Genomic DNA, 14,451 nt, shown 5'->3' with positions numbered 1-14,451 from the left:
AAGTGACTTTATCATCAGGCATGATTATTCATGTTTAATTGTATTTGAATCTTTTAAACTAAGGCGTCTGTTAAGGAGTGTGATAAGGAAAGCTGCCTAGACATTGAATTGACGTGGGTAGGATAAGAAAGGAGAAAATGCTCTGAGCTCAGTGACAGATGTGGAAACTGCCAATATGATGAGGAAGTGCTGTTGACAACTGTAGAATTACAGAGGACAGGAAAGTGATTTTTCCAGAAGGCCTGGGTTCAGTTCTTGATCCTACCACTTTCTGACCTTGTAACCATATGCCATTCCAATTACCTTCTCTGCTTTGTTGTTTCGTGTGTTGCTTAGAGAATGCGGGTCCTATCGAGGCTTGTGCAATGGGGTTTTTGCATTGGAAACTAAACGAGTTCATATGCAGAGTAATTACTGTGTAAGGATTTGATCTTTGTTTCCTAAAAGGGAAGAGAGAAAATTTTTGGAAGCATAAACTGTTGAATTTTATTTTAACCCAGGATAAAATGCTACAATGTATTATTAAAGAGATGACAGTGAGCATTTAGACATGAAAATGAACTTCCCTGGAAGCCATTATGGATTCTCTAAGTTAATTCATGTCAAACTAAATCAATTTATTTTTGATAGGATTATTAGATTTACACATCAGGAAAATATGCCTGTTGGAGCTAAATTTCAGCCAGTCATTTGCCATAAATCTGAATCTATTGCGAAGCTCTTTTAAAAGTGATGGGCAATTATGAACTGCGTGATAGTATAATTAAATGAATTTGTAGCAGATTGAACATCTATAGACTAAGTATATTGATTGAGTAATCAGTATCATTTTGAAAGAATACTTCAGTGGCAGTCACAATGGCTTTATTTTCCATTGCTTTGTTTAGCTAAGTCATGAATAGCTTGGCAGAAGGCATCAAAAGCATGCTTGTCAAAAATGTGTATATCATGGAAGAAGAGGGGAGGACTAAAAATTGAACAGTAGATTCATGATTTCAAAAGAACCTTATAAGTCTGAACAAATAACCTGCAGTAGAAAAAAAAAGAAGAAATAAATTTACCCAAGTACGCTCTGTCCTTTTTTTCACAAACATTTTGTTTTTCTGGGGTATGTGTGAATCTGCAAGGGAGGTCACTTGGATTAATCTGTAGGTATCTTGGATGATTAGACATTTTGAACTAACAAGGTTTTTAAATACTGCAAAAGGGGAATATTTATGGTTGACAATTTGAAAAATTACACAGAACTGAGGGTGTAGTTTCAGAAGCAAATGATGAAATATTTGGAAGAGTTAGTTGACTGACAGTGTGAGGTGGCTGCTAAAAAAAGAACCATGTCAGATGAAGTTGTGGTAATGTAACTATAGGAGACAGAAACAAAAATTTAGTAGTTTCTCTTTATTGTGTTTTGATTAAGTTACAGTTAGACTATAAATGAATGATATTTAGTTAATTTGTTTTGAATGAGTATACCACTTAGACATCTCTTTTAAAAATGCCTTTGGACAACTCTGGACTATTTTAAGAAAAATAGTTTGAGTGGAAGTCCCTGCAAACTAGGCTATGTGATAGTTGAAGAAAGAACGGAAGGATGTAGTAACATGGAAACAAAGGAAGACTTGGGCCCAATTGTGTTTAAGAGCATGCAGCAACAGATTTTGTGAGTAGCATTTTGAGTCTCATTTAGTATATTTGTATAACATGATTGCCTTATAAAGCTTATATCTTAGGAATTGTTTACACTTAACTCTAAATAATTGTTGCACTTACAGGCAAACACTGGTTGGTATGCAAAGTAATAACCACACTGCCTACAAATTTGTGTGATAGAGTTTTTTTTTAACTTAAAAAAACATTATTTTATTTAAAAATTTATTTTCACTTGAAAGTCTGAGATTGATAACTATCTCTCCTGTTCCTTCACAGCCAGGGATGGCTTAGGTCAAAACCAGCAGCTCAGAACTTCAGTGGTGAGTGGCAGGGAGCAGCCTGCACTAGCCATCAAGTGCCTCCCAAGGTGCACATTAGCAGGAAGCTGGAATTGGAAGCAGAGCCAAGACCCCAGGCACTCTGATAATGGGATTTGGACATTCCAAGCAGCATTTCAACTGCTGACTCAAACAGATTTTATATATATTATCATTTAGACAATTGTTATCTTGTTTTTTAAGAACATTCCATGTATTTTAGTGCCTTATACCATCTCTTTTCTTTCTGTTATAAAATGGAGTGCCAGGAGGTTCAAGTGCTTAGAAATTTACTGAAGTAGAAGTAGAGGTGCTCCAGAGTCCCACAGGAAATTAAAATCCCCTCTCAATGACAGAATTTTATCTAAACATTCACCTAATGACCACCATTTTTGAAGTTGTTCTGTACCTCTGAAAGCATTCCTCTCCGAAAGCCCATTTTTCAGCATTGTTGAGATTTTGTGATTCTGAGCAACTAAAATGACTTTACTGGATGGATATCTAATGATGGCCCTTTATGTCAGACTTGCTGAAACGTCTTTAAGCATATATTGTTGGGCATAAATTGTCATAGCTGACATTCTGTATTTTTATTAGATTTTTAAACAATAAAGGGTACCTTGTCTCAAAGTGTACCATTCTTCCTGGGTGCCAGAGCGGTGCCTAGAAGCTCATCATAATAAAGCACCATTGAGTGTGATGTAGGTTTACTTGGGACTCTGGTGGATTGGTTTCACAGTGGTCACAAAATGAGGATGGGAACACAAGAGTACTAAACAAAGGTCGTGGAAAGCTGGCATTACAAGAGTTTATTTGGATGCACGAATGTTGAAACCCATGCACAGTGTTTTTGTCATAGTCATTTTCTATGATCTTTTTTTAAGACCCTCGTTATGTGGCTGTGGCTAGTCTGATTTGCATAAACTGTTGAAGTTCACTTGCAGTATCTCCCAGAGAGGCCACATGGAACACCCACCATTTTCTGATAGCTTTCTTCTGTATATGAATAAAATTATTTATTTTTTTAGGCTGTGTTCAAAGGACTTTTTTTCTACCAGCCAGGGGCAATGACTACCATTTATTAATATTCATTGACATGGGCTGTCATTTGGTTCAGCAGAATAAGAATTAGTGTACATTTGTTATCTTTTTTAGTTCTCAAAATATTTTTATGAATGAGGAGGTGAAGGAGCTGAAACTAAGGGAAGTTAGCTATCTTGGTATCAGACAGCTAAGCAGGAGTTCCTGGGGGGTCCAAATGTAAAGCTCATAACCTTCACATTTTACTCCATCAAAATTCCAAATATAGAATGATTTGAAGTATCTACCCAAATTAACTTGCCCTTTGCTTATTGGAGCCTTTTCAGTAGTGCTACAATCTGGAGATATTGACAGGAATGAGGTTGGAAACTTTTTTCATGAGAGTGGCAATACAGCAGGAAGAATATTAATAAAAAGTAACACTAATTAATAACAATTTTGACAGGTGCCATCAGGGGAGAGTACAAGTTAAACTATTATCTGAGAGTTGAAGGAAATGTTTTATTTCCCCTTTAAAAAGAGTTATTTATTGTTTGAAAAGCAGAGTTACATGTAGAAGACAAATATAGATACACACATACATACATATATGCATACATTAACAGACACACGCACACACACACACAGAGGAAAGGAAAGAGAGAGATATCTCGATATCTACTATGCTTTGGTTTGCTCCTCAAAGGGCCCGATGACCAGGGCCGGGTCAGGCCCAAGCCATGAACTTAGAATTCTAGCCTGATCTCTCCCACATGGGTAACAGGGCCAAGTGCTTGGATCATCTTCCCCTGGGTTCCTGGACGTGTTAGTACGAAGCTGGATCAGAAACAGTTTGAACTGATGCTGTCATTGCAGGCAGTGGCTTAACACAGCGTACAACAGTGCAGCTCTGCTTCCCCCTAATTCTGATGAAGGAGATTGCTAAAGGGTTTATGGAATAGATATTGCAGGTAATATGTTGACTGTGGATTGTTAGCTTATGTAAATCCCCTGCGTTGTTGATGAGGAACAAGGTTAATTCTAAAAGGAGCAGCTGTCCGTGTGGTCTGGGCCAGTCCGCTCCTCCCGGGTGGGGGGACACCGGGGACAGGACTTTTCTGGAGGCTGTTGCTTCTGGATGAAGTTAAGCTGAGTTTTAGGACTGTTAAAGGATTCTTTCTATTTCTTTTCAGTCATATTAACACTGATGCATTGTTACAGTTTTCTTATGATGTATGGTCAAAGGGTGCAGAAAATTGTGTCATTTTCAACCCCTTAACAAATAACCGGTATCCTGGGAAAGAACTGAGAAGCACCTGGTAGAGCTGAGCGGCAAACTCTGTCAGTTTGTTGTGCTATTTGTACTCTCAGGAGAAGAAGGCTGGTGATTAACATTCATATTCCATCAAAATGAAACAAACCTTTCAAAATATCTCAAGAATAGTTGGAATAACAATGCTTTTTTAAAAAAAGTGAATTCTAAACCCTAAAGTAACATTATTAAGCTCTTTGGGGAGACCTCATGCTTATGAATTGCCTTGTAAGTATTAATGCTCTTGACATGTTTAGAAATTGCCAGTGCTTGAAGACATCAATATCGAGTATCAAAGTTGTGTTTGACTGCTAACTGGCTTAATAGCTTCACATCAATGAACTCAGCTTTGCACATCTCAGAGGATATTAACATCACCTCCTCTGTGCATCTAGCCTAGTTGTGAGGATCAGATATAATACTCTGTGTTGTGTGAGCAAAAATGAATTATCATGTACTTTGTCAAGGAACTCTGTAATTGCGGAGAGCTGTACAGTGAATTGTTGTTGCTTATAGCCTCTTGGTCATTCGCTGGAGATGAGAGTTTAAACCTCTGAACACTTTAATGAACTGCCACAATGGATTAAGAGAAGACACAGTAACATTAGGAAGAGGAAGACTTCATCGTACATATCGATTTAGGATTCCACAAATGCAAACATGCTCCTATATCATTGAAATGATTCTTAACTTATGTAGATTTTTCCTTTTAATCAAATTACTAAACTCTCACTGGAAAGGTTTAGGTAGGGATTGAAGGACCGACATTTTATGCATTAAATATTAAACAGAACTGGTCTAATGTGTTGTCTCAGGGATACATAAAATGAGGTTTCTGTTGGAGAAGCACCCATGCTTGAACCGGTGTTCCTGGACCAGAAAAGTACTTTAAGAATTAACCTGATTCATAGAAAAATGCATTCTTACACAGCCTACACCAGATTTTGCAGTTTCTTTTCTTTTTTCCATTTTTTTCCCCTCCCATGCTGGGGCATGCAGATGTCTGAAGGAGGAAATTTCTTGGAATTGGCTGAGTTGCTTCAGAGTTGGACCCTGAGGTCTTTGAGGCAGGCGCTGATGTGATCACATAGGTAAAGACGGGGAGACCCAGTGGGGCTTTGGTCAGTTCCACCTGTCTCTTCACTTGCTGAAGGAAGGGAGCCGATTTGATTGTGGCTGTGCGTTGTGTCCCTAGCCATTGGAAATGTCTCTTTTTGGAGGGCAGTGCTCAATTTGTCACCTTTCCTGACATTATAATGTGGAAAAAACCAAGTAGCTGAGAATCGAAAGGGGTTCAGCGCATGAGGGATGCCAGATGACTCAAAGCCAGAGTGAAGCAGAACCGCAAGTGTGGCATTAACACTGGAGAACCTTTTCTTTTACAAAGAGAGAAAGGACATTTTATGTAAAGACTGAACTCTGTGATCAGTTTTGATTTCTATGGAAGAGATGGTCTTCTCTGGGGGGTGCTAGTTCTATTAATTATAGCTATAGGTATTCCTAGTGACATTCAGCGAGGGTCACAATTTTAATGGCTTTCATATTTATTAATAACAGAATGTGAGGCATCATAAGAAAGAAAAAAGCTTATGCATTGTTTTACCTGATAAATGTAAAAAGCTTCATTTAAAGATGATTTAAAAATGATTTCAAGTTATTAAATAAATACTAAATGGAATAATGTGTGTGTTTTTTTCAAATCTAATTACATGTGTCATTCATTCTAGTGTCAATTTCATTTGGGAAAATAATGAAGTGGTGATTAGAAACTTACGGAATACGGGATGCCATGTCCTTTTTGGATAATGGAGAGTGTATCACAACATGGTCGTGGTTAGAACAGCACAGTGCTGGCACAGTGATTTCCCAGAAAATCAGTGAAAACTGGGTACAACCTATGGATAGTCATTTGATATTTGTTCCAGAAGATTCGTGGTCCGCAGCAGTGCTCATAGGGATTCTGTGTATGGCTCTTAGCTCTAGCAACTCTAGCTCAAGAACTGAAGCTTTGCTTTTGTGTGTGCTATGTAAAAGTTTCACAGTTGGAAAGGTTTCTATTGTCCTAACATTAATAAATGGTAGAGGATACCTAATGAACCACATGGGGCTTATAAAACACGTCCCAGGAAACATAGCTCGCTAATGGAAGCTGCGGGCTTCAGTCAGTACTTCACCCTGGTGCAAAGAATATTAATTTTATAATAAATGAAAATAATCAAATTGTAAAGTACTTGAAAGAAGCATTTGTAAGAATTTGTATGTCCCCTGAATAAAAGGAACTTCTAATTACTAAAGCAGAAATCAGCGGGAAAGACTGATGGAGTCGCTTGCTTAAAAATAGAAAACTTTGACGCTCTCATTAAAATGAAGTGCAAAGTTAAGGCAGCAAGGGCAAGCCAAGTGCGTCAAGGCCTCGGGCTTGCTGGGGCAATGGGCAGTTACTTGACCTAACTTTTGGTTCTGCTGGTTCAGGACGTCATTTTGCTCTGACTTTGCCTTTTCCCTGCTCTCATGTCTTGGAGTATGGCTGCCTGTCTGATTCCTGTCTCTGCCATGTGTCACATTATTTTGATTGTATCAGTATTCTGTTTTGTGAAGGTAATTTCTTCCTCTCTTTTGTTCTATTCATGTGCGTAGCTAGTGCAGTAAAGCTTGTTCCCACCCAGGAACCTCTCCTGTCTCCTTTCTCTGTCTTGCAGGAACAGAGGGTGGCTTCTGGTGTTTTGTGTGGCTTCATCATTTCCTCCCTGCCTCTCATCCACTTCATGATGTAATTCTTGGCACTTTTACTTCCTTTGTAGAGTAGGATGTGATGTCATAGAGAAGGGGACAGGGCTACCCAAATTCTCTCAATTGCTGGGAGGAGCTGCCCAGGTGTGCTGAGGGTCCTGTGCCCAGGAAGAGAAACAGGGAGTCCTCCACAGTGAGTAACCCCACTTGCGAGTGCACCCACATGTCCACGAAAACGTTGTCCAGTACGCTGTCATGTCCCTCTTCATCCTTGTCTAGATTTGCTCCCACCACACATTCCCAGTTCAGCTCAATTTTCCTGCATCCCTGCTGTCTCCCCTGCTCCTCCTCTTTCCCCACTTTTCTGTGCCCCGCCTACTGCACTTCTTCTGTGCTCCCGTACTCCTGCCTGTGCCTCTTGACCCTTGCCCGCAGCTCTCATGGGAGAACGTTACTGTTCCTGCATTGCCTCTCTTCGGAGGGCGGTGCCTACCTCCCTGCTTGTACACCTCATAATTATGCACTGTACTACTTTATGGTTCTTTTGAGGATCTCCCAGTTTTATTTTATTTTGTCTTCTGTTGTTTTTGTTTCCATGTTTCTTCCTTTCCCCATGATCTCTGTAATCTAATCTTCCCGCTTTCAACTCTGTGATGCAGTTTCCTAATTGCCTTATTTCCAATATTTTCACATTTCACTCTTCTTCTCGGTAAAGTTTGCCTGTGTTTCTTTTTCCCCTTTCCCAGTTTTCAGTTCAGCTCTCCAGTGTCCAGAGAGGACCATTTTCCTTCTTTCCTGTTGAGATACTTGATGTCCATATATATTGTTTCTAGGGTAGCTCATATTTCTGTTTTCTTTAAACAACTTATGTATGAGTGAGGCACTGGACCAGACTGGGAAAAAAAGGGAAATGGCCTGGGAGCTGGGAAGGAAAGAATTGCCAAGAGCCCTAGACCTAAAGAGGGGCTCATGACATGGAGCTCATTGAAGGACCTTAGTGAATAAGAAGTCCTTTGCAAATGAGTTAGATGAAGTTTGCCCACTGAGCATATAAAAGATCACAGAGCTATTTTGAGCACATTTGGAAACTTTTTCAGCTTCAAGTTTTTAGGGTTGCCTTGATAATTCTTAATAATAGTTAATGGTCCTTTTAGTCCATAATTATGTCTAAGCTACACCAAGCTCCTATATAGCGTTTTTAGTTGGTCTTAGAGAAGGTCTCTGAACACATGTGCAGATGTCTTTCTTGTACCCAGATGGGGTTCTCGGTTCCATGGAAGTGGGCACTGTGAGTACTTGATGCTCACTCCTTCCAGCACATGGGGTTGAATCCTTGGAACACCAAGGAACCTGATTTCTATGCTGAAGGCCTGTGGACATAACAGCTAGGTCTGCGTGAAAAGAGGAGAGAAAGAAAATGGAAGTGGGTTCATAAAACAGAAATGGGCTGAATGGGAAAAGGAAGAGGGTTACTGGAAATTAATTGGAAAAGGCAAAGATAAGGAAACTGAGCTGAACTGGAAAACACACTGTCAGGTAGTTGGGCCTCTATTTGTTTCCTTTAACATTTTGACCTTGAAGGGTTTTTTGTTTTGTTTTGTTTTCTCTCCCCTTTCTTCTTCTTATTTTTTTAATACAAAGGAGATTGACCCAAGCATAAATCCAGTGAAGTGGTTTCTGACCACAATTCTGTTCTCTGCTATTGATAGCATTCAGGCTTCATGGAAACATAGGATACTTTTTAATAGCCTGAAAGCATATATTTTAACATAAAATATCAACACATTTTAAAAATAAAAAGGAAATTGTGTACATTTAATAGCATGGTTTCCTTGGGTTTTGCTTTTCTGTTTTGGTGTATATACCTTGATAACTCAGAAAAAAATAATGGCCCCTATTTTTTGCAGACATAGCATATTTAAATAGCAGGAAAGAGAATTATACTTCTCCCTTTGAATGCTTGAGCTGTGGGATGGGGTATTTTGTTGAAATAAAAGCCCCTTCCCCTTTAAAGTTCCAGCAAAGATTGCATGATTCACGTAAGTTTTCACTTTGTCTGCTCCCATGCAGTTATCTAGCAATCTCACTTTTATTTTTATTTTTTAGGCACTAGAAAAACATCCCAACTCACCAATGACAGCAAAGCAAATATTGGAAGTCATTCAGAAGGAAGGGTTAAAAGAAACAAGGTCAGTATTCATATTTTAAACATATTAATTTTCATTAATCATTGTCACTAGGTACAAAGCAATTCATGAATCTAGATTTTGGTATTGTAGTTGATTATGAAATAACTACCTGCAAATTGCTTTGTTATTACAGAATATTTGCATGACCTAAGATTTTCTTGGAAATGCCTGTGAACTTGATAGATCACATGAGATGGATTGATATAGAGTATGCCTGCTTAACAAAGAGCTGCACTGTGTGACTTAGCCCGAGGTCGGAGTTATTCGTGTTTTTCTTTCTTATAAGAGGGGATTGTGTTTCTGAAAATGTGCAGAGAACGAGGAACACTGTTACGGCCTTTTAAATAGACTCTATGATATAAAAATGATCTCACTCTGCCAAAATGTTAGTACCAATAAATATAGTTGAAAAGTTAGTCCTCTTTTATGAACTGCATTTTATTTAAAGCATCCTTTATCAGCTATTGAGCCCTTAATTATAAAGATAATACGTTTTTTCAGATAGTGCTCAAATGCTATAAAATGTATCCCTTAAAATACAGGTTAGTGGTTTGTATTGTATTTACAAGTGGTGCAGTCATCTATTACCTAACTGTAGGATGTATCTGTTTTATTACAATGAAAGCCTGTACCACGAGCAGTGACCCAGTCTATTGGCCTCTCTGACAGTCACGTTCTGAGTCTGTGGACTTGCTGTTCTGTACATTGTGCATAAAGGAATCCAGAGCAGTATAGCCCCCTGAGTGCTTCTTTCTCTTAACAGTGATGATTTGACAAGTTCAGCCATGTTACAGAATATATCAGAATTCTGTTCCTTACTGTGCGCAGGTCATACTCCCTTGTATTGCTTTACTACATTTTGCCAGCCTGTGATATTTGTTTTTATTTACATATTAATTTTACACTTTTGGCTGTGGTCAGCAGTTTAGGGTCACATCAGTGATATCACTTGAGGGGAAAAAGACATTTTGCTGGGTAAAATCACTATGATATCATGTGTATATTGTAATTAATCATGTTTGATAGGGTGAATTTTGCACATGAATTTTCAGTAAGCCACTGAGCACACACTGATTGCAGCCTTGTGAAAACTGAACTGCCTGAGCTGCTTCTGAATGTTTTAATGTGGGGCTAGAACCACTGAGAGAAATGCCCTCCTGAGGCTGGTCTGCTAGACACAAGGTTGCACCTGTGCCAGCTGTAACTTTAAGGTGCAGTTGGCATCAGCAACTGGCTATTGAGAAATCTGTCTTATTTCCAGGGACATCATAATTTACTGGGATATACGGCATCAACTCTCCAATTTCCTTCTCTATTTTGGGGACATTTCTCTCGCGTGCTCTGAAGAAGTAGCGTGAGAGAGTGTAACGACACAGCGTGTGCCATTAATGAATTGACTTCCCCACCAAGGAGAGGTGGCAGTGGGAGGTTCTTTGCTCGAGCTGTGTTAAAGGGGATCCTGTTCTAAGCCAGACTCAGTGTGTGGACTAAGGGAATACAATTAGGAAAACTGGAAGAAGTTGGTATTTCCTTGCTGCCTCTCGGTAACTCTGAAGCTATTATGCCAATTAGAAAGCACTGAAAATGTGCCCGAGTCAAAAGCCAAGAAAAAGGTGGTACAAATGGAAAGACAACAACCCCTGTTCAATGTGGTCTTTGTGCTGGAAGCATCTGTGAACAGATACCTGAAAAGCATCTCTTACATGCAGATGTTGGAAATTTGTTCATTAAGATGTTGATCTCCACAGGAGTGATGCAAAGACTGTCAGTTATTAGGTACTTTGAGATATATAAAATACTTTCACTATGACTCTCAATAGCATTTTAATTAAAGCCGTTATCATAGCATTCTTCCACATTTTTCAAAAGTTTGATCCTTTCAGAATATTATATGGAAGATATTTAATCACATATTGTTAGCAAAAACAAATGAACAAGCAAAAACCTGAAGAAAACGTTTTTAAAGAATACTGGTATTACTATTTAAAACCTAGTCTTTGAGTACCCAAATGTGTCCCTCCCCTCCAACATATTAAATGCTGCTTGTTACAGATGACAATGAAGTAGTATAGTATTATCGAAAAGAATGTCTTAATTCCTAAGTTGCGTAGGAAAGGCATATAGCAAGGGACAGTTCTTTTGAAGTTAACTCTACAGAAAGAGAAAGAGAGAGAGATCTCACATGTGCTAGTTCATGTCACAATACGTACAATGAAAGGATGGGCCAGGCAGAAGTTGGGAGCTCAGTCTAGGTCTCCCATGAGGGTATCCGGAACCAACGACTCTGAGCCATCACTTGTTGGCTCCTGAGGTCTGCAGTGGCAGGAGCTGTAGCTGGGAGCTACAGCTGGGCACACTGAGCTGGGATGTGGCGATCCTAACTGGCATCTTCACTGGCATGGTAACTGCTGGGCCTAATGTCTGTCCCCATTCTGTTCCTTTAGCTCACCTCTTTCTGGTCAGTTATAGTCCATGTACCTTTGCTCACTTTTGCTTTGTTTCCAGGTTCTACACTTTTAATTAGAATCACCTCTAAATTAACTGTATATAGAAGTTTAGTGATTTTGAAACTATAACGTATATTATATTTGTTGTCTAAAGGGACAGATATTAATATTTGTCTTTCATGCTGTTAAATGTTTCCCGAATATTGAAGATAGCTGTATAAATGAAGTATGACTGTGTGTGTGTGTGTGTATATATATATATATATATATGTATAAAGATTTATTTATTTTTTTGGAAAGGTGGTTATACAGAGAGGAGAGACAGAGAGGAAGATCCTCCATCCGATGATCCACTCCCCAAGTGGCCGCAACGGCCGGAGCTGAGCCAATCCGAAGCCAGGAGCCAGGAGCTCTTCTGGGTCTCCCACGCGGGTGCAGGGTCCCAAGGCTTTGGGCTTTCTCAGGCCACAGGCAGGGAGCTGGATGGGAAGTGGGGCTGCTGGGACCAGAACCGGCGCCCACATGGGATCCCGGCGTGTGCAAGGTGAGGACCTTAACCACTACGCCATGCCGCCGGGCCAACTGTGTATATATATTTTTAAAGTACAATCTAGAAGTTCCACCTTCCTAATGTGAAACATAGGTGGTTAATTTCTTGGTATTATGTTTTTTTAAATGCACGTTAGTGACAACAAGGCTTTTCTCAAACTGTGTCCAGTATTCCCGAAGAAGAGGGGTGTAAGAGCTTTATCCATCATTATGCTGACCTGGGCTTACAGTGAGGCCGTTTGTTTCAGCCAGGCGAGTCTTCTGTGGCATGTCCCTTGCTTCCTGTAACTTTGTCCCTGCATGTCTCTTCTGCCCGCCTGTGAACCCCTTCGTTCAAAGCAGAGTAGTAGGGACTCCTGGCAGCAACACTCCTGGCAATCAGTGGACATTCAACAGTGACTGAGTCAGTAATTTTCCTTAAGATGTTGGTTTACTGGAGCTCAGTGACGACAAGGACTTCAACCAGAGTCAGAAGCTTGGCTTTAACATGCTTGTTGCACTTTTCACCCACCCTAAGAGTTGGTGTTGGTGTTAATCAGAAAACACCTAGCAGTGTCGTGACAGTATCATGAAGCTTATGCATGCTGAGACTCCAGCAACTTTTCTGAAGTTTTATAAAGTTGTGGTGGCGTTTGTTTTCAAACACCGTGAGAGACACTGGTTTGGACTTGTCACTTGCAGCCAAGAAAATACACTGCAGTGTTGGTGGAGCTCTGTGGGTGCTTGAATGTGTTCAGTGTGTGTGATATTGTTACTTAATTTGACTGATGACATCCTTGACATTTTATGTGCCTTTTCAAGTGATAGTTACATACTTTTCATGTACATATTGCTAACAGAGTATGATTAAATTCTATTTGCAAAAGCCAAAATGAAATAAGTACTTTTTTATGGTTCCAAAAAGCGAGCTGAATAAATTGTCAGAAGGCCATGTAGTATTTTTTGAAAGAAACTGATAATTTGATCTTAGTATAATTTTTCTATTCCTGATTAGCTTTTAAATGAAAATCCATTTGGTAAGTTTTACTTCCCTTGTATTTAATAAGAGAGATTTTATCAGTGCAATTTTACTTCGGTCTAGCTCTGCCCTCTTCACTTAATCTTAATTTTCTGATTCAGAGAATTTGGAGCTTTTATTCCTTTGTATTTAATCACTCATGACTGTTTGGAATGATCTGAACCATAGAATGCAGCAGCGTGCTGCTTGTGTACAGCAGGTTAAAGTGTGCATAGCTCAGTCTGCTACTTCTTTGGGTGGACATTGGATATTCCTGTTTGGACTGCTTGCCTCAACTTTCCCACTGTCTCCAGTAATTGCGGTGCTGCAACAGTGTGGGGTCTTGTCTGCAGTAATTGACAGTATTGGTGGAACAACAGAGGATCCACTCTGCTTAGTTGTGTGTCTTTGGATGACTTGGGAGCGGGGACTGTCCTACTTCTGCTTTCCTGAGTTTGATTTGTTGATGAGCAGTTATCATCATTTTACGAAGAGGACTGAGGGGATTTGGGCCCCTTAGGATGCGGTTTTTCTCTGCTGTGTCTCATGCAGGTTTTAATGTGATGCTTCCAACGGACTGTGTGCTTTGTTATTGTGACATCTTGTGCCCGCAAGGCCAGGGAGTAGTGAGGCTTGCATCGCTTAACTAATGGGAGTAAAACAGCCATTCGTCAGTTAGGACTAATTGTTTGTGTACTGGGCATTATCATTACAAGTACCTGTCACTGATGTGGCAGTGAACTGTGATAATGGTTTTCATATTATTTGATAATATGAGCATAATGTATTATGTGTGTGAGGATTATAAAATAAATTAAAAAATTCACACTACACAAAGCAATAAAAGTCATCTGTTAGGTGACAGGAACGACATGAGGTACATTTTTGCAATATTATAGATACTGTCTTTTATAAATATCTAAGTTGGATTCCATCATCTATCTACATGGCAACAGCCTGTAATTACCTCTCCCTTTAGGACATTCAAAACGTTTTATAAATAATCTTTACTTCATTTGATGCTACTCCAAATATGGACATATTTTTAGATTTTGTGACATAGAACCTGCACTTGATAGTCCATGCCTTTAGAATTTTCCTATTTTGGCTGGTAATTCTTACACTAAATTTGTTTTAACTTCCTTAATGCTTTTTATGTCTTCTCTTTGATAGTCTCTGTTATGATAAACTGAAATTGGGATCTTTACTGCATACTGTGATTTGTTAAAGACATTGCATT

The sequence above is a fragment of the Ochotona princeps genome, chromosome 18 (assembly GCF_030435755.1).
Source record: "Ochotona princeps isolate mOchPri1 chromosome 18, mOchPri1.hap1, whole genome shotgun sequence".
NCBI classification, from domain to species: Eukaryota; Metazoa; Chordata; class Mammalia; order Lagomorpha; family Ochotonidae; genus Ochotona; species Ochotona princeps.
Note: the sequence above shows the minus strand (reverse complement) of the source record.